The sequence below is a fragment of the Thunnus thynnus genome, chromosome 3, assembly GCF_963924715.1.
Source record: "Thunnus thynnus chromosome 3, fThuThy2.1, whole genome shotgun sequence".
In the NCBI taxonomy this organism is placed as follows: Eukaryota; Metazoa; Chordata; class Actinopteri; order Scombriformes; family Scombridae; genus Thunnus; species Thunnus thynnus.
In genome coordinates this window covers 16,740,551-16,768,273 of record NC_089519.1, presented here as the reverse complement: position 1 = coordinate 16,768,273, position 27,723 = coordinate 16,740,551, and the positions used below count along the sequence as shown (strand labels likewise).

The 27,723-nt window shown below is 38.8% G+C and overlaps 1 protein-coding gene and 1 long non-coding RNA gene across 7 annotated transcripts in view; one reads left to right on the top strand and one right to left on the bottom strand.

The window, feature by feature from the left end:
* The window catches only part of LOC137179644 (uncharacterized), a 178,270-nt gene that overhangs the window by 119,783 nt on the left and 30,764 nt on the right, over window positions 1-27,723 (top strand). The gene's annotated exons all lie outside the window — the stretch shown is intronic.
* LOC137179643 (teneurin-3) overlaps window positions 1-27,723 on the bottom strand; it is a 370,272-nt gene that overhangs the window by 313,322 nt on the left and 29,227 nt on the right. For all 6 annotated transcript variants that reach the window (XM_067584473.1, XM_067584474.1, XM_067584475.1 and 3 more), the window contains one exon: window positions 8,750-8,831. The gene's annotated coding sequence lies outside the window, so the exon portion shown is untranslated. The remainder of the gene's footprint in view (window positions 1-8,749; window positions 8,832-27,723) is intronic.

Here is a 27,723-nt window from a genome sequence, read left to right as displayed (position 1 = left end):
ATGTACAATGCTTTAGCAGGAAAGCACAAAGCAGAGAAATACATGGTGAAATGTTCAAACCTGAAGTCAGTCCTGGCAGCGCTAACTGCAGAGACACATTGCTTTCACTGTGGCTGCTTCACATCAACAGCCTACATATGTTTCAACAGTTTTTAATGTGAAGCAGCAGCAGTATGATGTTTTGTTTGCAAATAATAACTTAATGTAGCTCTGACATGGTGTAAAAAGAGTGAAAAGTAATACATTAATAATAAACAGTGGAGCTACGTTATCAGTATGATAAAATTGTGCTAGATTACATGCACGGTTAGGTGTCCTGTGAATCCTTTGTTCTATGCAAACTACTATATAGACAGATGTGAAAATATATCAAATAACTATTGCAGAAAACAATGATCATGTATAAATTTACAAAGCCAATCATTACCTGCAGCGATTAACAATGAAAATAATGCAACTGTAAACAATGTCAACAATGAAAAAAATCAAAACACCCACTCACTCCTGCCCAGTAAACTCACTCACTACACAACCGTATTAAGAAAATCATCACACATCAATTATACATCCAATCAATGCAATGAGCAATTAGCCTCCTAATTAGCAATTAAGTATACAATTACATTAACAATATGCTAACGAGACTTTGCTAATAACTAGCTGGATGTTCATTAACAGAGGGCTTTGATTGCTGTAGTCTTGGTAGGTTTTTTTATTCTCTGTAATGAATGAATATGTGAGATGTGTTAAATGGAATCAAACACACTCAAGTAACACACAACAAACACAACACAATACAAAATTAAATCCTTGACTCAAACAACAAAATAGAAATGTTTCAGTCTGGTTTTCAGGCTTATCATGATACAGAGACAGCTCTAGTTGATATGAATATTGAATATTGCTGGTTAGAATTGTCTCCGGCAGCCTGACAGAGCAGGAATGTGACACAGCTGCTTATTGTGCACATTACACTCCACCTCTTTCAGTCTCTGTATTGCTTTTTACATTATGTGGTGCAGCGCAAGCTTACTATTTCTTCATTGTGTGTTGTACTGATATGAGTGTTTTCTTCAACGATTTACTTTAACAATTAGACAGGTTGCTTTCAGTGATTGTAAACGTTTCAATGTGCATAATAATGTCACTGCAGCAAATACGAGGGTACATTGAAGCAGTAGTTATCAACATAGACAGAATTAAACTTTGAGGTTATGAAATAACATTTTTGAGACAGGTCTGATGGAGCTCAGGAACAATTTCACTCTATGAACCTGGACTGTGTGTGTGTGTAACAGCTGACCTTTTGGATGTGTAGAAGAACACAGAACATTCATTACCATTAGATCCTGACAGATCCTGTCGGTGTGTTGGGAGATTTATATAATCAATGAAGTTACAGCCTTGTGTGTAAATGCACAGCGTCTCTCTTAATGGAGAGACACACTTATTGTTTCTGCAGTGGTGTGATCGCTGCAAGTGTTTAATAAACTAAAAAAAAAAGGGTGGGAAGGTGTAAATAGTCACCCCCACCTGATATCATGTTTCCGAGGCTATGTCTAGGATTTACCCCTAGCAAATGAACACTTGCATCATCAATTCTAAAATGTTTTCAATCTAATATCATGGCTTTGAGTGCCATGTGTGGAAATAAGGTTTAAAATGTCAGCTTGGGACTTGAGGACATTTCTAGTATGACTGAGTACCAAAAGTCTTCGGACAGATGAAGTACACAATGTGGGGTGCAAGCAATGGTGCATACACGTATGCAATGGAAAAAAAGTAACAAGGCAGAAATATAAATTGCACATATCTCATTTATCCAAGCAGAGAAAAAAAGCAAGAATCATCTGACCACCAGTAACACATAACAAAGATCATTTGTCAAAGGAAGAAAAAAATAAGACGGTTCATTAAATTCAACTCATCCTGAACAAATGCCAGAAAAATGTGCGAGCCAATACAAGTGAACCGTGAAACACCATTCAATAAGTGAATTGTCCAGAAAGCAGCAGTATACTGTTTCCTCAAATGAATCATGTCTTTCTGCGGGATGAATCAACTCTTTGCAGTGAATCCATCCAGTTACTGAAGTAGAAAGGATGTAATAATTACAGGAAATCATTGAATGAGAGTCTAATTATCTTGTCAGAGGAACACAGCCAAGTGTACTGTAACAATTATTGTTAAATGTTACTTCAAAATCAACTCACGTGTGGAGTTAAAATGTAAAATCTTGTTTTCCTGCCTAATGGATAAAGTGCATGTCAACATCATCTTGGCTATCATCTGCATCATATCATCATATGATTTTTAAGCTTTTGAGAAAGATCTCCTCATGTGTGCATGGTTTGGTTAGAGTTAATAAACAGACCGAGCTCAAATCTTGCACTCCAAAGTGGCACGCTGCTGTGTGATTACTGCCGACAAATTCCATATTGCATCACCAAAGCCACACAAAATAAAATGTAAAAAGTCAACAGAATACTGCTGTATATTTGGACATGCTGAGTGTGTAGATATACAGTATGTATACATGAGTCCTTACCTTTGTGTATGTGAACATGTATGTGTGGATGAGTCTGTTTGTGGGTATGAGTGTAAACTACTTCAACAAGATAGCAGTTGAATCTGTATGTAGTACATTCACTTAAACAGACAAATGTTGGGCTAGACTTTCCTGTATCTATATCACTAACAGTGGTTGTGCCTCAACTAAACTCGAACATAAAACAAATACAGCATGCAGGGAGAACAGAAAAATGGATAGAGTGCTTTTATCTCAGCTGGTTTAAAAGTGGTCACTGAAAGTGTATTGCCCCACTTAATGAGCAGGTAAAACCAAAACCCATAAACACCAGAAAAGTATGGTAATATTATCCTTCTTCAACAATTTAGTATTCTCTGCTTCAATGAGAAGCATTAGAGACTTTTTCTACTCACCACTATGATGTGAAATAGTGGAAAATTTTGACTTTCTCAAGGTGGATATGTGGCCACTACTGTGACCTTATAAGGAAAAGGATGACTACAGCATTTAACATCAAAACTCTGCTTGTCTTATTCACAGGGACTCACTAATTCTGATTTAGTCGAGAGTAAAAAATGAGTATCACCACTAAGTTTGACCTCAAAAATGATGAACCAATGGCCCTCGCTCAGCTGTCTCAACTACCACATTATTAGCTACCCTGAAAATCATGTTTTCCCAGTGTTTGATCCAGTGTTTTAACTTCTCATCTTGCTGCACTGATGTATAGGTGTACTTGCAGGTCAACAGAGCATCCATCAGTGATGCTGGCTTGGTTGGTTGGATGGTTGGCTAGGCTGCAGGGATATTGATTTGGATTGTATTATTAGGACCAGGTGTTTTTGTTGTTGTGTCTGCTCCCTGTAATTTACACAGCTACAGTATTTACAATATGAAGAGAATAAATAAAAAGCATAGGACAGAAAAGTCACAAAAATATCAGCTGTCAGGATGTAACACTTTTTTCATGGGTGCAGCACTTCCATCTGGCCACCGTATGTGTGTGTGTGTGTGTGTGTGTGTGTGTTATTCAAAATGATGAAACAAAATATATTTGAGTTTTTTCAAGGATGATCTGAAGTTATTGGGCTATAAAACTGATAAAACACACACACACATACACACATAGATGGAGAGAAACAGACTGCTGAGTTCAAAGTGTGTTAAACTAAGTGCACTGCCTATGTGCTGGAACCTGTCTCTGTCCCTCTCTCTGTCTCATACACACACACAAACAAGGTCACTGGTTCAATCTCCGGACCAGCTGGTAGAATCTGAGCATGGACGTGAATGAGTAACGGCTTTCCCCTCCTCAACAAGTTATCAGGGAACAATTGAAAAATATGGCTGAGATAATCCTCATCCCTCTTCACATCTATCGGATAAATACTGGAACAAAGCACCAAGGGTAACCACGGAGTAGCATGCGTGTGTGTGCACAGTGGCGTAAGGTAGTTATGACGGGCTCCAGTGTAAGTTAGTTACTAGTTATGAAGCACACACACACACACACACAAACATACACACACACCATTAAGCGTATATGTATTTTACCAACAATGTGTTGGATTTTACAATTGGATGAGTCACTTAGGCTGCTGTACTGGGAAAGTAGAGAGGTCAAAAAGAAAGCTATCAGGACCATTGATAGCACTCTGACACATGCTAACATGAACAGATCAAACTAATCAACCAACTACAGCTGTTTACATAACTGTAGCTGTTATTGGTGAGGTATGTAGGCGAGTTGCTAGATAACCAGCCTATAAACTACTGTAAATATGTATAGCTGACTAAAGCTAGCGTTAAGTTTATTGTTGACATTGATAAACTGTTTCTGCAGTCAGTTTAATCAGTTGCTTGTTGCTGTCAGCGTCACAGAACAGAGATGCCTTCATCAGCTGATCTCCGTGATTGAAATGTCAGGAGAAATGTCGTTGTTGCTGGTGATGTAAACTTTCAAAGAAGTAACAATCAAATCAATTTGATCAAATCAATCAAATGTGCTGATGTGTCATTACTGCAATTCAAAATCCTCTGTCGCACATGTGTAATGTCATGGTGTAAATCATTTGAACAGTATTTTGAGCACAGTAACAAAGTATTTTGTTCAAGGTTGCTTTCTTAATCATGTAATAATTAACCGTCAATCAGACCGTGACCGTCAATCACTTCTCTTGAAATGTTTATCTAACTATAGCCTAACGTTACGATCATGTAGGACTAATGGTTGTGGACACACTACTGATGGCAGCTGAACTGCTGCATTGCTGCTGGGAGGGGGGTCGTCCATGCTGATGACTGTTTATAAAAAAGCCAAAGGAATGTAATTTAGGGGAGCTTTGCTACCTTCTCCTCCTGTTCTTTTCTCTCTTGTCTTTTCTTACTGCGGCTTTTATCTTTGAAAGGAATGACTGCTTGCTCGGCTTGCAGATGTGCTCAGCTTGTCAGTCTTGACCTTCAGATTACCCAGCTATCATCACTGCATATCTGTACATGACAAAAATGCCAAAGAAAATAAGAAATTATTCATTTAATTGAATGTTTTTTTATAGTCATAGTTAATATTTTGTTTATAGCTTGTATAGTTTATGTAGAATAAGCATATAATTATGTTATAGATTTCTACAGATTATTTTACCAAAAAAACAACAACAAACAAACAAAAAAAAGAACAAACAAACACTTTTCAAACATAGTTCTTCTTTGAACACAGATGTATTTCAGGGGTGGCAATCTGAATCACTCACAAGGGCCCGTTCGCTGCCTCCCCCCCCCCAATTCCAGGGGCCCCAGCGCAACCATACTGCCTGCACCACCTATATTTACATCCCCGTGTGCGTGCATGAGAGAAAGCACATGTGAAAAAGCAGTGACAGAAAGAGGGCAGTGATTAACACCTAACGGGAGGATTCCTCATTTTTCTCCTATATTTCCTGGCAATTTTATTGGTCTTTATGATTCCCTAGGAACCACCTCCCTACAGTTAAAGTCACTTGATTGGCTTTTATGCTCCCTCAGGGCCAACCTCAGGGCCCAAGTCAGGAAGTGAGGAGAGAGTAAAGTGGATTAGGGGGTAACGGTCGGCTGAAATGTACTCAAAGCAAAGAGCTTAAAGTAGAGGAAATAGTTGACAAGTAGGCTGTGTATTTTATGGTTTATGCTGTTGTGTCATAAAGAACAAGGTAAAAGGTCTATTCACCCTCGAAACACTCATTAAGTTTTTTATTGCACTCATCTTTCTTGCCTTTAAAACTTGTCAACAAATGACCAACACCAAATGTTAGCAGGCCACTTCTTTGTCATCCAGGTCAACTCTGAGGCCATGAGGTATCTGCCCTAGCTTCACCATGTCAAGCATTATTCACTATAACTGTTACAGTAGTTCAGTGATAATGTGATATCAACACTGACCCTTAAAGGAAAGCAAGTGTTTGGAATCTAAAAGGAAGTATATGTGAAGAACATACAAGTAAAAGGAATAGTTGATGTAGTTGGCATCTGCCACATAAATGCATATAAAAAAAGAACACAATTTAGAAAAAACAAACAAATATATATTTTACTCATGTAGTTCTGTTTTCTCACACTAAAAAATGAATGCATTCTTCAGATGGAACCTAAAGATGGGAGGCACATTTACGATACACTGTTCTATGAAATCAAACGCTGCAGTCCTTCAATCCATTATGGAAAACCACAGGATACTTTCTTTGTTGTTTATCTTCTGCAATGCAGATTTCTACACTCAAGTGTCAGTGTTAATGTAGCAAATACCTATTCCAGAGTAAAACACCATGCTATCACAAAAGCTCCGCTAGCTTTCAGGATTCTATACTCATTTACTGCCACATCAACCAGAAATGACAGTAATTTGTCTCTCTGTACATAGGTAAACACAGGACGAGCCGCTGAAATACGAACAGCTTTACACCCACGTACAGTCCTGCACTGCAAGATTCATTCCACTGGACAATCCATTATATGAGTCAGAGCAAAAACAGTGCAGAGTAGTAAAAGCTGCTGTATATAGGAAGGAACTTCATGTAGATGTTTGTGCTCAACTTGATCAGAATTAAATGAGTATTGGGAGACTCATTTATGTGTAACAGGGAAATTAGCATCATGCTGCTCACACAGCCTGTCCTACAGTGTTTACCAGTACACATATCATGAGGTTGGGTGTGTTCATCTGGCTGTTTGCAAAAGCTTCTTATCGTCTTATCACGTCTACTTACTGACAGTGTTTCTGCTTGTTTGACAAAAATGCCTAAACTAGCCATAATTACTGATCAAAACCTCAGAGAATGATTATTAATACATAATATTAATTTCATGTATTTTCACTAGCTATGTTTTCCCCCAAATCCCTCCACTATTGATTTAAATCTGACATCACGATGTGATTTTTTAATGGAAAGCTATGATTAATGGCTATGATTTATAGCTTTCTGGACAGACACAAAGGTCAGGTTTTTGCCTGATGTATGGAATGGTTTAGCAGGGGCAGTTTTGTACAGTAAAGAAGGTGGAACTTTCACCTAATGCCTACCCTAATTAAACAAAAACATAACTAAACTTCGGTCTAAGCCTCAACCCCAAAAAACTTAAGTAAAATGGAAAAAAATGTATAGTGTGCCACTTTCACAAAACATTTTGAATAGAAAACCACAAATTTCAAATAGAACATCTTGCCAGTACTGTGTACGTATGTATGTGTGTTGAACATGTGCTTATACATGTATATAAGTTTGTGTGTGCGTGTGTGTGTGTGTGTGTGTGTGTGTGTGTGTGTGTGTGTGTGTGTGTGTGTGTGTCGTTATCCAGCGTAAAATGCCAACCTACCCACTTGGGATTTTAGTGGAAGAGAAAAGTAGATCGAACAAACTGAAAAACTGTTGATGTGGACATTATTCTAAAATCACTGTGTGTGTTTTTGTTGGTGTGTGTATGTATGTAAGTCAGAGCATACTGTGCTTTTTAAAACGCTGAGGGACTTTTTAGTGTTCTGGTCAGACAACATCATATATCATGGTGGTTTTTTATAACCCAAAGAGCTGTCTGCAAAAGAGCAAGAGAAGAGGGGGAGCAGGGACATGAGAGGAGACGAGAAAAAAAAAAGAGAAAAGGATAACAAAAGACACTTGAAATGTTTCAGTTCAACAGATGTGAGAAAAAAAGACCTTCCTTTAATATTCCTTTTCATAGCTCTAAAGCCTCATACTTTCCCTCAAACACAACATAAAAAGATCAAAATCAAGAGAAGAATATATTGTCCTTGGGACAAAGATTATTTTGCAAATGTCCTTTACAAAGTTTACATTTGCTCCACTCATTTATTATTGCTGCCGTATTTATTACTAGGAATCAATTTGATATGTGGATGCAAAAGTGTATCACATAAGTGTAACACTGTATAAAGGAATAATGCAGCAATGCAGATGTGGAGGGATCAGTAACGGCCCTGAGAGATTTAGTCAGTTATCATCATAAAGCAAACAATCACCAGCAGAATTTTAACTTCATAGTCAGCCTATAACATAACTCAGTTTATCAGTTTGACAATTTGTATTATGAGGTGTACTCTACAGCAAATCCACAATAACAAGTCATGTAAAAGTGTAATAAACTGTAATGTAAACATTTAAGAATCTGAACATTGCTCAGAAACTGATAAAACTGTGCCAAATAATTCTCAACTAATCCATTTGGAAATGTATTTAGAGCCTTTTTGCCAGATTATAAACACATACCTCTACTCAAGTTGTGAAATAACGGCTAGAGCTCTGCACTGCGAAATATGCAAATAAAACCAACACAAAAACAAACAAAACAAAATTGTTTATCAAAATTTTCAGACATCCTCCGCCTCTCTTTCCCCTCGCTCGTTGTGTCCAGAACAGTGGTGATAAGCAGCAGCTTTTAGCCGGCTGACAGAGTAAAGCATGAATGAAATGAAAATTGAATAATGTGCTCCGGCTCTGTGTGTTGGGTGTTTATGGCTTAATACGCTACTTCCTGGGAGTTCCACCAATTCCCTGTGCAACAAATGAGAGCCAATACGGTCTAAAGAGCTGAACTCAGCCAGTTGTCCTCAGGACATGAGTGGGCTGCGTGCACACAAACACACACACATGGAAGCACATTGGCCTATTTGGCAACTGTAGTTCTTTGCAAGCCGTTTCATAGCGTGTCTGTATGTGTGTGTGTATGCAGTACCTGTGCTGGGAGGTGTGATGCAGAAGGCAGCCTTACGATGAAGCATCAGGTGTCATTCAGGGTCATCCAGCAGTATACAGTGCTAAAAAACACAAGCAAACATGTCAGTAAGAAATGTGCAAACCCTACTGATTCTAGTATGTAAGCCCAGTGCTGCCAATACTATTAATGCCTAATTCTAAGGCTGAGTGTTTCAATAAAAACTATATTCTTTCCAATATGATAAAACAAGGTGCAACACTTTAAGGTCAAAAATGCAGAATTTATTCAAATTTGAAGGCATGACGTCTCAGTCTTCATCTGATGAAGAAACTAGAGGCGAGGTAGCTGTAGTGCAGTACTGCCTCTTTTCTCTAACTCAGTGATCGCCTTGTTAGCAGTTCCCACTGTTTTCTTGCCTGTACGAAAAGCCTTTCTGGCCAAGTTGAAGCCATTGCAGCAGTTACTTAAAACACTCATGTTCAGGAAGAAAAATAAGTTCTAACCTGTTGTATTTATGTCTGAGAAGCAATTTCATGAAAGGTTCAGACTGCCATGAATTTCAAGAGAAACTAGATTCTTAATATTTAGTCTGAAGCTACTGTATGTCCCATTTGTTGACATGGGGTATCACATTACATGACATGCAGCATTTTTGCAAGTTCAAAAAATCATCTATGTTTTGTTTCTGGTGAGAACTCATTTTTTTCTCTTTCTATTTCTCCCCTAACCAACACATAAATCAAGCACTTGCCCATTTTCCTCCGAGCTGAAAGTAGTAAGTAGTAGTATGTCAAGTAAAAAAGCAACAAAAAGCGATAAAAAAGGCACAGCACAAGAGAGTAAAAAATGAAACTAAACAGAAACTCAAATGCGTTGGTGCTTCTTTTTTGAGGTTACTTCTAAATTAAAAATAGCTGCAGATAAATCTCTGCTACACTCAGGTAGCCACATACTCACAGAAATGAGATATGTTCTCTAGGTTCTATGAGAGAGAGTGGCTGCACTAGAGATGAGCTCCTGAATACGTCTCAAACTTGGACCTAAAAAGTGGGACATTTTGCAAAATAACCTTCAAATAATCTTCAGAAAAGACTCTAAAGAAGAGGTAACGGCATTAATCAGATCAGTAAAAACAGAAGAGGAAATATCATCTTTGGATATATTTTTTGAAATCAAAACAGATGGCTGGGTGTCACCCAACTGCCACTGTTACCACCATTCCAAAGGAGAAACTGCACTGAGGAAGCTAACAGAAGAGTTATTTTGTGAAGACAAGAAGAGAAATGAAGGAGTCCTTGTTGGTGGTATTCTCTCTCTCTCTCTCTCTCTCTCTCTCTCTCTCCATGAACTGGTGTGATGGCGGTGTGGCTGACCTTTGTGGCGTCCTCTCCTAGTTCCAACTATGCAGTGTCTTTGTCCATGTCTACGTCTACATCTGTGTCATCGTGTGGAGTGCGAGGGAACTATGATCGTCAGTTTCTTTTGGACATTTGTAACAGATGACATTTGCTACGAGAAATACTGGCTGGGAGCTAAATCAGCTGAGCATGCTTGGTCTGCTAACATCCAGTGGGCTCAAAGGAGACCACGGCCTTGCCTGTAAGCTGCACCATAGAGGAAAAGCGGTGTGACAGGACGGGGAAGCTGGGCAAGCGCGCAGGAGTGCAAGCTAGGCTAAACCAGTAGTTCCAATAATCATGCTGCCTACTGAGACGTACTTTCTTTTATCCTTTCTGTTGTTGTTGCACTGCTGTGGGCTGGGAGGAACAGCATTTTGGTTTTTTTTCTCTGTGCAAATACACAAGAAAATGATAATAAACTAAATCTTGAATCTTGAATCTTAATACAGACTGGAATCATGTGGCAGTGGTGTTTTTAGAACAAGCTGGATGCCCAGTTTCTCACAGCAGAAACTTGCCTAATATGTATTCGGACTATTTGACTTCTTGATCTCAACTCTGACTTGGTTCTGTCCTTAGTGCACTGGGTGTAAGCCACATTCCTTTGAGTTACTGCCTCGTCCATCTATACATTGCTTTTCTCTGTGTCTATCTGTCAGTGCTGCGCCTTGGTATTTATTTGTGCTAACACCCAGGCAAATTTCACACATTTCTGCTCTTTGTGCCAACACCAGAACACATTTCAAATCAGCAGATCATAACACACAAACACACAGAGGCAGAGACATATAAAGGCTATAAAGATAACTGAAACACAAAAATACTAGACTAATGATGTATCTGTCTCCACCAGATTTGTGTCTGTTTTAACAGACAGAAATGTTTCAGAGGCTGACCTTTCTGTAACTCCAACTCCGAAAGAGACATTAGGAAAACAGCCTCTCTTCATCTCCAGCGTGAACAAAACACTGAGGTTCAAACATATGTTTTAGGATGATGTTTAAAAATGAAAATCCCCCCCTCACCCCCCTCCTCCCCGAGAGTTCTCTTCTGACAAGGTAAGATATCAACATGGCAGCATGTGCTAATAAAAGTGAGGAATTTATTCCCAAAAAAGGCACTGTCTCAGTCAGTTGTCCGGAAGTGGCCTGGTTTTGCAGCGTCCGACCTCGAGCAAACCAATGTCTGCTGTAAAGTTTGTCTAAAGTCTGTGGCAACTAAAGGCAGCAGAATAAATTATTTATTCCAGAATCTCAAACAGAGGCCCACGGCCGAGTGGGACAAGTATGTGGCGCTGTGGGTTGCACAAGACAGCAACAGCCCTAAATCACCAGCTAAAAAGCAGGTAACATTGGCCCCAATCATGTTGCCATAGTATCCCATATGAAAAGAAGGGACCTTGCCAAGGATATGATGCCTGTATATACATATATATAATGAAAAGCCTGGGTTCATTCACATGCCCAATACAATCAACCACACATATGAGCTTCCACACAAAAGTAATTTGCTGAAGTTGTTAACAACAGAACATTTTTTATTACTTACACTTAGTTAATTTACTAGTTAAAGTGAAAGTTATTTTACTGAAGAGACTTAAGACTTTTATGAAATATTTTTTTATTTTTTTAATTTTAAATCAAATGTTTACATATTCCCACAAAATGCACACATTATATATAACACACATAAACTGTGTATATGTGCATGCGTGTGTATGTGTCAGAGTCCTTTGTATGCATCAATACCATTTTGAAAGGTGAAACAATTTTTCGAACAGAAATAAAGACGTGGTATGTGGTCTATGTTACAGTATTGACTGTTTGTTTCTTCTTTCTTTTATTTTATACAGAGAATAGTGTGAGGGACTCACGGATTGAACATGCCATTGGGGTTTGTAAAAAGGTTGTCAATGCTTTTTCCTTCAGTTGGAAAAAAAAAAGAAGAGAGATGGCTGTAGTACAGGCTGAGCTCAGTCTACCCACTCATCAGCTTATCAAAGAGTCCCCAACCAGGTGGGGTTCAAGGCAAAAGATGATAGAGCCAGTCCTGAAACAGGAGAAAGCCTCTGTCAATGTCCTGGGGTCAGAGAAGAAAAGCAGGCACCTCTCTCCTACATCAAACCGGTGCTCCATGTGTTCAGAAGCAGTGTCCTACAGCCAGAGGAAGAAGACACTGAGCTCACACACACACACACACACACACAAAAAAAAACATACCGGGGTACCTTAATGACAAATACATTGACCCTGTCACAGATGAACTCTTGGACATGGCCACTGATAGACTCTAGGTGCCAGACAACTTACATTGACCTTGACAAGGTGGAAAAAATTAAGAGAAGAGCTGTCACAGAGCAATTTTAGCAAGCTTCTTCAAGAAGAAAGTGCCATATTCCTCCCAGTCAGAGGCAGACAAAATTGAAACTGAGCTGGCAACCTACTTGTTGTCCCCTGACACGGACCAAGACACTGATCCACTTCACTGGTGGAAGTGCAACAGCAAACCTCCCAAGGCTCAGTAATCTGGCCAAGAAATACCTCTCTATCCCTGCTACAAGTGCCCCGTCAGAGAGGCTTTTTAGTGTGTGTGTGTGTGTGTGTCTACAGGGCATGCCTCAAGCCAAAGGCAGTAGACAGGCTTGTGTTCCTTGTAAATAAAACTCTGAAACACATTACAAGCACCTCATGTATGATTTTGTTATTTAGCATGCAAACAACATGTTTAATTTTGTTACAACAGCATTTTTTCTTCGGGGATACCATTTAACCTTTATGCAAGGCTCACCTTTGATTTATTTTAAGGTGAAGTTTGGTGAAAGGGAGATTTGCACTTTATTAATCCCTGTAGGGAAATTCATCTTTGTTTGTTTGATCAATTTTGCATTGCTGTGCATCCGAAGGTGTTTACCAAAGCACAGACACCAGAAATCTCAAGGTAAAACTGGGGGCCTTGATTACTGCAGCTTTACTTTGTAAGTTCACAACATATAGACAGTATATGATTTGTGTGATTTAAATGGCTGACTATGAAAGTGTGCAAGGGAAAATAAAAACAGACTCGGGGATGCAGTTTACATTTACAAGAAGTCATAGAAACATATTGATGCAAAGTCCATGAAACAGAAGACACTGAATTTGATCTCAAATTAATGAAGTGACAGTAATCCCCCAACCTCCTAAAAGAAAAGAAAAAAAACATTCTAAACATTCCCACGCTTATATATAAATATGAACGACGTGTCTCTGCTTCATGCCGCTATGCAAAAGTGCCAAAAAATCTCTTTTCCAAGAGCTGCCATCTTGCTTGTGTGATGTCATTTGCATTCAGAGTCTGTGCAGTAGAGTCAGGCGGCGGGGTGACGGCCCAAGGGACACACCCCCTAAGCTGTGCCTCCATCTGACACATAGCCGTCAATCACGACGTCACAGCCCCTTTTTATATCGTCCAATAACTAATTAAAACTTATCAGAAACATGAGCACTTAAACAAACATCAGCATGATAAGAAATACCTAAAATGACAGAAACCGTCTTAGGAAAAAATTTATTTGATGTGAACTTTTTAAAAACTTTTTTGATTTTTTAGTTTGGCTCATGTCCCATCCGCTAACCTGGAGGGACTTATGATCTATACTATAGCCAGCCACCAGAGGGCAATCAAGATATTTTGGCTTCACTTTTTGGGGAGCTGTCATGTCGTCCATCTCTATATACAGCCTAAGGTGTCTACACAGAAAGCGTAGCGTGAGCAGCATGTCCAGCAGAGCAGCAGCAGCAGCGAGTGCTCCGTCTGTGTTTCTATACGGGAGGCATTCAAGGACAGTGTTGAGTGTAGGAAGTGCTCAGAGCCCAACAAACAATGACTGTAGTTACGCGTTAACCCTAAAAATATGGCTGTGTACACAGCTTTATTGATTAACATAGAGGCGTACGGTTCTGTCAGACACACGTGACACGAACGACTGAAAAACAAGGCTGAGATGCTTTCAGTGTAGACACGGTGTTAATCATCACATGTCCACGTAATGACTAATAAAGAGTACGCACACAGACACACACACATACAGACCCAGTGAATGCTGGATAATGTGGCTGAATAGATAAGAGAGGGAACACCAGGAACATCTTCACTGCTTAAGCCACTGATTGTGTGTGTGCTTCTGTATACATGTAAAGAGGCTTTCAAGTGTTGACATGTGTTTTCTTAGATGCATGCAGCATGTAAACAAAGCTGGGTGGAGGGGAAAAATGTGCTTGGAATTGAAGGTTTGTGAACAGCAACATCCTGTTTTCCTTTTCCACTGCAGTAAAACTAAACTGTGTCAATAATAGTTTCCACTGCAGCAACTAAACTGTTTCAGTAATAGTTTTAGCCAATGAGCCATTGAATTACATTTTTCAAAATAAAGGACCAAAGTGTTATTTTCTACCTTTCTTTCTTTTCTGCTGTACCGACATTATACCAAACTATGACCCCAAAACCGAGGTACATACCAAACCATGAATTTTGCGTACTGTTATACCCCTATAATACACATAAAGCGCTGCCAAGTCACGCACTGACCATGACACTCACGCAACTAACACTTTTCACACACTCTCACGCCACACATCTGTTTTTTTCACACAGTGAAAAGCAAATTCATAACTAATAACATGACGGCATGAAAAGAGGATACTCGCAGCGCAAAAACAGACAAGACAGAGCAGAACAGTGCAACAGCAGCACTATGCAGCAACCAGTTATTCAGACCATCGGAGGAAAGTGAGAAATATATACAAATCTATTATATTGTTATTTATGCCTATGCATGCTGCTCAGAGTAATCTCAGTCAGCGACTCTTCTGGCAGCAGCACAGCATCTTTTCCTCTCCTCTCGTGAGGAGTGAGGAGGAGTAAGAATGAGTTACTATGGTTACGGGGACGCTCTGTTCCTATCCTAAATCCACCCAACTATAGGCTATACGGTTTTTGATGCATTCTTGGTTTTGATAACACCGTCAATCTAACTAATCTAGACTAGTGCAGGTGGCTGTTTCTTGACTCTCCCGCTCTCCACCCACGCAAACAAATTCCTCACTCCAAGCTGAAGTGGAAACTTGGTAGCCCTGCACATAGAAGAAACAAAGTTGGAGGAGAGGGTACACTTTCTGTAGAAAAGCTGATGTCATGTCATGAATAACCTCAATTTCACTTTCACTTAGATTTTGTATAAAATACATGGTCCCAGACTTGGATATTGCCAAGCACTATTCACATGGAAGGACAAAGGCCTCTGAGAAAAAGCTGGATACCGCACCAAAAATGGCACCTATTCAGTCCAATAAAAACTGCTCGCCTGGCGCATACGCCAAAAAAGTTTCTAGCTTCCAGGTTTGCTTCCGTGTTGTGCAGCCTACTTAATATGCGCAGTAGTGTTTACCCCGCCAGCTCCACCTGCGAGCTCCGACTCAGCCCATAGACTTTAACTTGTGATGATGTCACAGATTTTTAAATCGTTTTTTTTGCTTGAAGACAGTTACATATATATAAGCTCCATGGATCAAAAATTCGTAATAGAAAGAGTCATAATTGACGTTGTTTGCAGTCCAAGGTGTCCTGTCAACAGTTTCACAGACGTGTCTTTTGCAATGGTGGTCTATGGGGGAAAATGCTTTCTGGGCCACAGGGGGATTTTTTGCTGCAATACCACAAATGACCACTGGGAAAAACTGGCTGCAAGGCTGAGCGGCGGAGCCTATCCAGCTCTTACAATATATCCATGATCCACTCACACACTGTCAACTACTAGCTACACTGAGCTACCACAACTACCTCAACTTGCATTGCTGACAGACAGCAAACGTCTGATGCCGGGGTCGCTCACATGCCAAAACAGCCCTCACTGTCGCCATACTCCAGCTTCCCACTGTTGTCTGCCACTGGGGGGCTCTAACCTTTGCTGAGTCTACCGACTGTCTTTGTGCAGGTCAACGTGAGCCCACTGCTGCGGTCAGGCTGTAATTGACCTGCCTCTCCTGCCATCTGGAACTCCCACAGGGGATTGTCAACCATTTTCCTACACCACCAACACCCATAGAAAACAGCTGAAAAGAAAAGCCTTGCCAGTCCATCCAAAGGGCACAGAATATCACCCCGATAATACAGCTTCATTTTCCAATGAGCTAGGTACCCCTCTCCTGAGTACACCTTTATGTACTAAGTTATGCCCTACAGTTAGCTCCTGGCCCACCAAGGTTTGCTGATGCCACACTGTCAAACATTTCTGTGCAAGCAGTCAGTGTTTTACAGCAGGAATTATTTTCCGCCTGAAGAAAGATACCATATGTTCTTTAAGTGACGCAGGCAGGAATGAAGGCTACAGTTGAAACTGAAAATGATGGGAGATAGAAACCAGCCTTGGATTTGAATATTTTCCATAAATTATTACGGAGACCACCTTTTTTCTTGTTGTTACAGGCATTAGATTCAAGGCAGATAAAGCATAGAATTACACTGACTTACTTTAAATTATTAAGTTTCAGTTTCACTCCATCTGTCCATAACATGTGCTCACTCACCCACACGTGTGCTTTATATTTCTCTTTCTCTCCTCTCTTTCTTTTTCCTTTCTCTCTCCCTGTGTCTTCTTGAGTAGTCAGTTAAATAACAGTGTGTCAGTATCATTAAATTAATTTCTATCCCTGATAGAAACACAATTATATAGCACATTTCAGCAACAAGGCAATTCAAGGTGCTTGACATAAAACATTGAAAGCACTGAGATGAAGTGCAAAAGAAACACACCATAAAAGGACACTCAAATACAATTAAAACAGTCATTAAAGAGATAAGAGAATAGAAAATAAAAGCAAGCTAAAATAGAATACAAAAATAAAAGTTACACTGCAGTGTAAAAAAATGAATTATTTGATTTAATAATAGGCAGAACAGAAACGTCTTCAGCCTCCATTCAGTTCACCAAAGCTGAGCAGCGTCCAACCTACGTCATACACTTGGGTTGTCTGACGTATGATGACCCGTTCAGATAGACAACCACCATTGGTTTGACACAGTGTCAGTCTGAATGAGATACTAAACAGTAGAGAACAATCTACTTATTGTTTGACCTAAACAATGGCTTAATAACAAGTGAGTTCAAGAAATATAGCTTCCTACCTACCAGCCCATGTCCCTGCTGTCCATAAATAACTCTACTGTTAAGAGCTGCATGCAGTAGATGTGTCACCTCTTACTGAGTGTCATTTAAAGTAAAGTGGATCTGAGCAGGCTATCAGCTCTGATCATGTGGTGCGTCAAAATCATAACAGCAGAAAAAGTTAATGCTACTCTTTTCAACCACAGCTGTTCATTAACTGGGGGAACATCATGGGACTACCAGAGTTGATGTGCTCTATTTGGGTCTGTTTGGGTCGACCATATTTTGGATTACGTATACTTTTTATACTTAGGTAGATTAGATTGGATTAGATTGTGTCTCTTTTTAAAAAATATATAGGTAGGTAGGTTTTCCATGGGTTTCCCTTCAATACTTAAAGATCCCCTCCAGACATGTTTCAAGGTGTATATTAAATACTCTACTTTAAATAATAATGTGTGTCTGATATGGTTTTTCCACAAAATTATCAATCAGGTCAATTATCTTGTTCAAATTCTTAAAATTACAACATCTCCCTTTCCCTCATTAAAAATTCCAAAATCTAATCATATGCAAATATATTCCATTTCTAAATTTTAAATGTTGGACACAAGATTTCTCCTACTACTATGTGAACCAGAGGCTTCAAGTTGAAATTGTAAGTTGAATATTGGACCAGGATTGGCTTCCAAACTATGTGTGATGTCACAAATCATGTCCATACGCCCACCCCTTAAAATATCATTTTCAGTGAGCTCAGAGAAGCTTCACACTTTCAACAGATCAATATGAAAACAGCTTTCCACTGCCAGACTCTGCACGTACATCATTCTGTACAGTGAAGTTGACACATTCGACTGTAGGAACAAGAAGAAAAATCTATTTTTGAGCGGAGGGGGACTTTAAGGTGGGGCTGGTTGAAATACCTATAGCATTGCTCAAAAGTCAATACAACACGTATTCCCTAACTTAATGGTGAATGGGTCATTCACCCATTCACACAAACACGCTGAGGGCAGCGAGCTACCATACAAGGCACTGGCCTAACCACTGAGACACAAACCGTTGAGACATAGGAAGAGGTAGTGAATTGAATCGCCAACCATGCTAGAAGTGCATGACCCACTAAACCTGCTGAGCCACAGCTGGCCGTAAGATATTCTATTCTGTAATGAGTCCTTGGAGTTCAACAATTGACTATCAAGTCCTCTAAAATAAATGGTGCTCAAACCACAAACTGGAAGGCAACTGGAAGGAACCCATACAAGAACAAGAAAAACATCCGAATATCATCTACATTTGACAAAATGTTATATGTAGGGAGTATATTTTCTTCACAGTGCCCAGGAAGAATTCTTTTTACTGAAAAAAGCTCTACAGTCAAGGGCAGACGACAGTGTGGGTGATGTTCACATATTAAAGAGACAGCAGGAAAGTGAGAGAAGAGACTGACAAAGGATGAAAGAGAAAAGTGCAGAATGCAGAGGTTAAAGGTGATAAATGTTGAAGATGTAGTGAAGTGCTCTCTGCTACATGCATTTGCACATGAAAATGTATGTTCATGATGGTCCACACCATCTATCACTCTCCATGTTCCCATGTGCACTTGAGTCACTGGGCTGAGAGCATGGCATGGAAGATTTTGCGCACACACACACACACAACCACACACACATACACAGTACAGTACATACACATACTAGTGTTCAAGCCTGGGTGGGCACCAATGAGCCTGTTTTTAATGTAACCAACCAGCCAGTAAGAGACACACACAAATGTCCTGAAACACACCGCACAGTGTGTGTGTGTGTGTGTGTGTGTGTGTGTGTGTGTGTTTGTATGCTAATGTAACCAGTCAGCCAGCAGCAGAGGCTCACACTTTCAGTGTAGGGTGGCAATGACCTTTTAACACTCACAAATACACACACACACACACACACATATTTTGGTTGTGTGTTTCTTTGCTGGGTGGCTGCTTTTGTTAGAAACACTGTTACTGTTGTGTTTTTATTTGTGTACATCCACAAATAGCTCTAGAGTGTTAATGTGTGCTGTTTTGCTGCAATGTTTCCAAACCTTGAAGACATTTTATAAAGCACAGAAAAGCATCAGCATTAAGGATACAGTTTATGAAGAACCTTTTTTTCTGCTGACATTGACGAGGATCGGTATAGATAATGTATTGTCATCAAACCACTTTAAAGGTCACAGTGTTAAATGATGCAAAATAAAATTCATCATTCTGATTTCATCAGTCTTGATCAAAGCTCATTTTCTTATATTCAAATTAAACATATAAATCCACAGATTGTTTGAAAGCTCTGAGGAGGAAAAGTAAATAGTTAATCAATAATTAATTAACAATTAATATTGTGATTGCTTTCACATGGCTATAAACCGTTTGCGTGAAAATGATGACGACAAATGATATTACTAGCAGATAACTTCAACATATCAATGTCTCTGAAATATTTGCTCTATGCTCTGTATTGTGTAGGAGACTGTTCAATTAATCTTGTTAGTATAGCATTTCTGCAAAAGATCTGAACAGGCCCATTGTCATCATGAATTTATTTCAGAACTGTTCACAAAAAACTTCAAATGCTCTGTGTTTCTCTTTCTCCTTCTTAATAGGAAATATGCCGTCTTTGTTGCTCTTGCTGCACAAAATGCCAAAGTCAAAAATGTGGAATGAGAATAGTGTGAATAGTTCGGTCTGAAAATGAATTCAGATGCTTAGCATTTTTTCCTTTGCAATTCGCTACACTTCTACATTAGTGTGAAACAGCACATTATCATCAGAACAAATGCTCTATTTTGTCATAACACCAACACACACAATCACGCAACTGTTCCCTCTCTCTCACTCACACAAACACACTCCTGCACAGCCAAACCAAAAACCTTATACAAATGTACCCACAAAATGTGTTTTTTTCCCCCTTGAAACAGAATTCTTGTCAGGGTTGACAAGTCTGTTAAACTTGTATGTATGTATGTATGTATGTAATAGAAGAATCAGTTATTAGAATCAGTTTATAGGGCTCCTCCATAATTTAGTACTGATCAATACATAGGGCTTGGTGATATGGTCTATAAATAATATCACAATATTTTTATGCTATATCGCAATACACAATATATATCTTGAAATCTCCTCTAAACTAATATAACCTACTAAAATACTAAACTACAAAATAAAATATTGTTTTAATAAAGTTGAATAAAGTACTGTTATAATAGAGTTAAATAAAGTTCTGTTATAGTAAAGTTAAATAAGGCACTGTTATAATAAAGTCAAAGTACTGTTATAACAGTGTTAAATAAAGTACTGTTACAATTAAGTTAAATAAAGTACTGTTACAATCAAGTTAAAGTACAGTTATAATAAAGTTAAATAAGGTACTGTTATAATAAAGTCAAAGTACTGTTATAATAGAGTTAAATAGAGTACTGTTAAAATTAAGTTAAATAAAGTACTGTTATAATAAAGTTAAAGTACGGTTATAATAAAGTTAAATAAGGTACTGTTATAATAAAGTCAAAGTACTGTTATAATAGAGTTAAATAAAGTACTGTTATAATAAAGTTAAAGTACGGTTATAACAAAGTTAAATAAGGTACTGTTATAATAAAGTCAAAGTACTGTTATAATAGAGTTGAATAAAGTACTGTTATAATAAAGTTAAAGTACTGTTATAATAAAGTTAAATAAGGTACCTTTATAATAAAGTCAAAGTACTGTTATAATAGAGTTAAATAAAGTACTGTTATAATAAAGTTAAATAAGGTACTGTTATAATAAAGTCAAAGTACTGTTATAATCGAGTTACATAAAGTACTGTTATAATAAATTTAGGTAAAGTACCATTATAATAGAGTAAATACAGTACTGTTATAATAAAGTTAAATAAAGTACTATTATAATAGAGTTAAATACAGTACTGTTATAATAAAGTTAAATAAAGTACGTTATAATAAGTAAGTTATAATAAAATGAATCAAAGCGGAACTGCTGGCGATTGTCTCAGGCAGGAAGTGTAGTTGCTGTGAACTTGAAGCTTGAACAGAAGATTGACAGCCTCACCTCACCTACATACACACTCGCCCAGGAGAGTGGTCTGGATGGACAGGTGAGTGTGTGAGATGTACGTATGAGCTCTTTTTTTTGGTGTCTGTGAGAGAGAAAGCCATAGGAGAGAGCCAAAGAAGTAATACAGCAAAACAAGTCTCATGTCGGCGGCTTAAAAAATTATGACAATATGTACTCAGTGTTTGCGATATAGTCATTTACTACATCCCATGTAGAACAAGCCGCGACACTGAGTATATTCGATATATCACCCACTCCTACTCCATCAGATCCATCATACCAAAGGCTGACCTCAATGACTGAACCATTGTCATTTTAATTAAAAAAAACATTATACAGTTCCATAATATTGGTCTTGTATTACTTTGGTTGGTGAAGTTCAAGTAACCAAACAAATCAATACTGATTCTGGTTCCTCTCTTACATTCTGCAGTTTCTCACCATGTTTATTCTCTGGTTACTTCTTCGGCTACCTCATCTTCCAGCCACGGAGCGCCAGATACTCATGGGTTGCTGGTCATCCCAAGTCAACCAACTCTACATATGTGGCCTCTAAGGTCATCACTGTTTACCTAGGAAGGATTTTGGGATCTAACCTCAAGTACAGTGTGCTAAAGGGCTACTAAAGTGGCTTAGTTGGGGTTAGGGAAAGATTGTAATAATAGTTAAATATAAAAAATGCAGGTTTTCTGCCAGTATATTACAGGCCCAGTGGCCTAAGCATCAGGGAAATCTTTTTTAAATGTATATTTAAGATGTTTTTAAACTAAAATATGTTATACAAGTATCATAGCTCCTTTAAGGAACAGCTCAGTGCATGCATGCAGTGTATGTGTAGTGAGCGTGTGTGTGACGGTGAGTAGCCTATGAAGTTAGCAGTAGAGCTGTGAACGTAGCAGTACAGTGTGTGTTCAGTTTAGGCTATTTGTCAGTGAATCAATAATACAACTCCTCAAGACCCAAGCCGAGGTCCCGTGTCTTGTTTGCCACCCAACTGAACTGAAGGGGGTTATCCCTGAAGTTAGTGACAAATTGGGCCGAAGCTCACTTCAGGTGGAATGACCTTTAAGGTGGACCAGCTATTCTCATTTTAGTGACAAGCCACTCCTCAGCCCCCACCCATCAAAAAAAGACACTTGGCTTGGAACAACTTTTCTGGCAGAAACCCTGAAGTGTTAACAGTTACTTTCAGATGGGACACAGACCTAGATCGCAGGTATCAAAGTTAGGGTCGAGGTGAATGTTGACGCTGGACACTCTGGTTGCTGAAGAGTGTCAGCACAGCAGATCCAGTGTAATACAGCTGAGAGACTAGGCTTGGGCAGTATTTATTTTTTCATACCTTTATACCTTCCTGACATTTCACCAGGGTATATGGTATATGATGATTTAAAAAAAAAAGTAAAGGCTGAGCTGCTGGTGACAGAAGTCATTGTAGCATGTATGATATTGTCTAGTGGTGATGCGCTGGTCAGGGTTTTTTAATGCCTACATCCACCCAACCTATTATGAGAGCCAATTCACACAGCCCAACCTGAAAAATATGTGTCAATCAACCAACCGAACCCGAGCTGACCTTCAAACCAACTGCACAGAAAATATGTTATGAATATGAGCACTTAGTGGAAGCACAAGGCAAAAATTCAGAGATAAAGCAATTAACTAGGGATGCCACAGTGAGAACATTTTTCCACCAGTTACTAAACTTGTGACAACACTGATGTTACCGGTTACACCAGACATTTTACAAGGTAAGATATACATCAATGACGCTCATCCATGGGTGCTTACTTTGATCTTCAACATCAGATTTTTAGTTTAGAACTTCCCGTTACTTAAGAGTTAGTGCCAGCGGGTGTCAGGCTGCTGCCGGCAGGTCATCCTCTGTGTACAGCCGGTCTGCAGCATACCATAGACGTGGGGACAAGCCAGAACATGACCACCGCTTAGAACCAGAACCAGGGCAACCCCCCTGCCATCCGGAGAGAGACACACTGAAAACAGGCTGAGCAGGCAGAGAGTGCACGAGTTTCTACCGAAAACAAACACCGAGACCTGGGGAGACATGAGAGCAGCTGCTCGCTAACAGCAAGGGAGGACTGTGACTCTGTTGCTGCTCCACTAAAATGCAATTAAAATTATCAACAGAATGAAGAAATAATAAAATGAGACCCTCTTGACTTTCTCAGTTACCTGATTTCTATGTAAAGGACTTGGGACAATTTTACCAGGAGAATGCAAATGATGTGATGTTTATGCATGTTCTTGAGTGCCTTGCCTCTCTCCCATCCCCCTACAGTTCCAACAAGGTGCAACACGAGTTAGCGTTAGCTTAGAAATGCTAACGTCCAACCCCGAGCTGGCTTTCTTCTTATTGGACAGGTAAGCTAACATTACTATAAAGCATGTGAAATATATTGCGGTTTTAGTTGGCTAATGTTAGCACTACTGCTCGTTTGCAATGGCTGAGTGTGAGCACGCACATAAGCACGAGCAACTTAATGTTCACCGGTGTCATAATAAGAAGGAATTTCTGATTCTTACATATTGCACCTTTAACATAGATACTGTATATCAGTAGTACTAGCAGTATTATGTGTAAATGGGTATTGCAGAGTTTATGTTGGATTAAAGTGTGCACTCTATAAATCGTTTGTTAAATTAATATGTACATGTTCTGCCATGGCAGGATTGAACAGAAAATTATAAATAATAATGAGGTATCCAAAATCTTTAATTATTGTTGACTTGCTTATGGGTTAGGATTGGGTAAGGTTATTTACTATTATTAACTGGCAGAAATAAGTAGCCTATTTTGTCAGGAAAGGTGAGGGGAAAGATAATGGTACCGACATTCAAATGCTTTCTTTTTCATTCTAACATTTTCTACAGTCATGAAAACGTTAGAAGTCAAAAAAACTTTTTCAAATAATATTCATATTGTATTCCAGTAATTTCATTTCTATTAGGCATCAGAGGATTATTACATTTTCTAGCGAAGATTTTTATTTTTATTCCCAAATATGTGGTTAAGGTAAACTTGGTTTCAACCTCATATTGCTCATAAAAAGCTATAAAGGTAGACAAAGAAAAAAAAAAACTTTTTCACAGTTTGACATTATATCACATATTCTTCTCTGTGTACAGTTACCTGATGGCCTGGGGCCAGACACACACACACACACACACACACACACACAAAAAACCATACATTATGTACACTGTGCAGAATGCAACCGCATAATAAAATCTGTGGCGATTAACAGTGATTTTGTCATTAATTAGAAGAGATGTCCCAAGCCTATCTGGGCCGATCCAAGAATATTTTCATGGATCAGTATTGGCTAAATGAAAACCTTTATTGTACTCTACGGTGTTTTGTCCAACTTAGCCTGTTGGTAAGACAGCTGGGCTACACATGAGTGGAAATCAGAGTGTGTGGCTGTAAAAACATTATTTGGGAGTGACTTCTGAGTATTTTGGCAAAATACACGGATTCACTAAACCCTAACACTACCTAATCTAATAAGAGAGAGATGGGAGATAAAACATTCAGGTAGCAGCTTCTCATTATGTACTGACCAGCGCTTTCACCAGTTCAAATGACAATCATTGCCGGCGGCGGGTCATATTAGATGTCACTAATTGACATTAATTCCGTGAGTAACTTGATGACAGGCCAAAATAGACCTTTTTCACTGCATACACTTTGACTTCTTATAATAGGAAAATCACACTTGTTACTAATAACTTTAACAATGGTTTTGTTCTATTTAAGTGTCCCAGTATGCCATCACAGTGAGCCAGCATGTGCAATTCTCTAGTAAAAAAAAAATCTAGCTGATCATGGAATGTCAATATCAGGAGTCGCATTGTCCCAGTTAAACTGTCATTTTTATCTCATCATTGATTTAGCTGATCAATTTAATAGTTTTGAACCAGTACCTCCAGGATCATGAAAATAAGGTAAGAATTTTAGTAGGCTACCTGTTATTTCAACATGCACATCTTCTTCTGTTATGTAAATGTAAGTATCAAATCAGACACGGTATCAGCAGATACCCTTTATTACGAGACTGGGATCTGGATTGTGGCCAAAAAAACTTGATCAGGACATCCCTACTAATTAGAAATCCTCTTCCTGATCAACTTGTGTATTCCAGAAGTAGTTCCCAAATGTGGCATAACGCTGTTGTTGAGATCAAAATGGCAATGAAGGTGAACGTTACGAGATAAAACAGTTCAGAGAAAGCACTGTACGCTGTTTGTTTCTGGGATTTGTGCTTTTTCACTGCTTTTGCCTGCACTGCTTTGTAATCTGGAAGCCACAGATGCACAAGCACATGAGAGATGAATACTGGGGCTGTTGGAACAGTCTGGCCAAGACAGGTCAAGTAGTATGGTCTAGCTGCAGGCTACATCAGGGAAAAACAGAATACAATTATGTTTTGTTAAATAAAATATGTCCAGCACGCAGCTAGCCATTTAGTATTTTTTTGTTTCAAATTAACAATATAGTTAATACCCTACAATTAAAGCATAATTTATCCATTTAACTTTAATATGTTTTATACTCAGCTGTCAAAACTGGGGAATTCTGTATCAAATGACAAAACAGAAAAATGCCAGCAGTAAGTGTCTGATAATGATCTGGTTCAGCACCAAAACTCTGACATTTTCTTCGTATCAGATTTTTGGTGAAGATATAGGCTATGTAACATTCACAAACACACGCACACACGTACACACACACACACACACACACACACACACACACACACAGGCTCCACTGTTGGACAAAGGGTCCATTTATGAAGCTCCAGGTAGCTTTCATCAGCTGGATCTTCAGTCTGAGCACTCCCAAGATAATACACACACACACACACACACACACACACGCACACACACACGCACACACACGCACACTATGCGAATAAATCTTCAATTTCAGGGATCTCATGGTAATTATTGAAAATATAAACACGCACAGTAGAAATAGCCCACAAGGTGCACATGTGCACAGAAATACACACACACGCAAGAACACAGCATATGTTCAAGTCTGTACACAAACATACACAGTGACATACACATAATGTGCCTTGACATGCACATGCACACACACACACACAGAGTCACTTAGTTCAGTTAATATGCCAAAATGACAAAATGCATGACCACACACAAATACACACACACACAATATCGTGCAAAATACACAGAAGCATTTCAGTCTAACCCAGTCTCATATGCGTGTGTGTGTGTGTGTGTATGTGCTGGTTGTTGCTATTGTGTGTCTCTTGCTGGTTGCCTATTTGCGTTAGCATATTCAGAGACACGCACAGGCACATACATCCAACATATTGAGCAGAACATTTTCATCCAGTTTGCTGATCTTTTTATAAACTGAGTTTGTTTCCAAATGTGGGAATCTTTTAATTGCCCTGGACAAGCCAAACCACTGTCAACACATGGCAGTGTAGCAAAGCACTATAAAAATGTTTGTCTACGTACAATATCTGTCTCTGCTGCCAAAGTAACATTAAGGCATTTTGGATTGGATACATTTATACATAATGACTTTCAGTGACTGAAAATGCTTACTGTAAATGGCTGGATTACCAACAAACAACATAAGAACAGATACTGTGGAATGCATATTGTGCAAAGTTCAATCTTCAGCAATGGTTTGAATATAAGTGAATAATAAAAACAAACACATAAATTATGTTATCCATTAACAGATGAGTGTCCATGTTTTATTAAAAGTGTAGACAGTCAAATGCACTAAATAGAACTGAGTTAAAAAAAAAAAACACAACAATTGATTGTGGCGCACATTAATTTGAAATGTCTATACGTCCTCCAGTCGGTTTCCGTGCTGTTGGGAGGCTCTAACATGCAACATTCAACTGTGAACAGGGCATTTGCATGCTGTCTTTTTTCAGAGGGAAATCAAAATGAACCGTAAGAGATCATAGTCTTAAAAAAAAATGTAATGTGGATTTTTACCGGTGCTTTCCTTTAAAAAGGTAAAAAATAAAATAAAAAAAGAGGAAGAAGAACCTTACAAGAATAGTTTCAAAACAGAAGCTTAATTTTTCTGACGTGAAATATCTTTTTCAAGTCACAACTTCCCACAGTTACCTGAGCGCTGCCAAAGCTGCAGACCTTTCAAATCAAACTCTGCAGGAGTAGAGCGACTGTAAAAATAAAACTGGCCAGCATGTTCACTGAGATGTGTTACCAATCTAGTTTTGCAGCTGTGAAAGTTTATTTTGGACTGTCAGAAAATCAATTGAAAGAGATGGCCACCTGGAAGGCAGAAAAAATGCTTTCAAAAATCTAAAAATGTGGA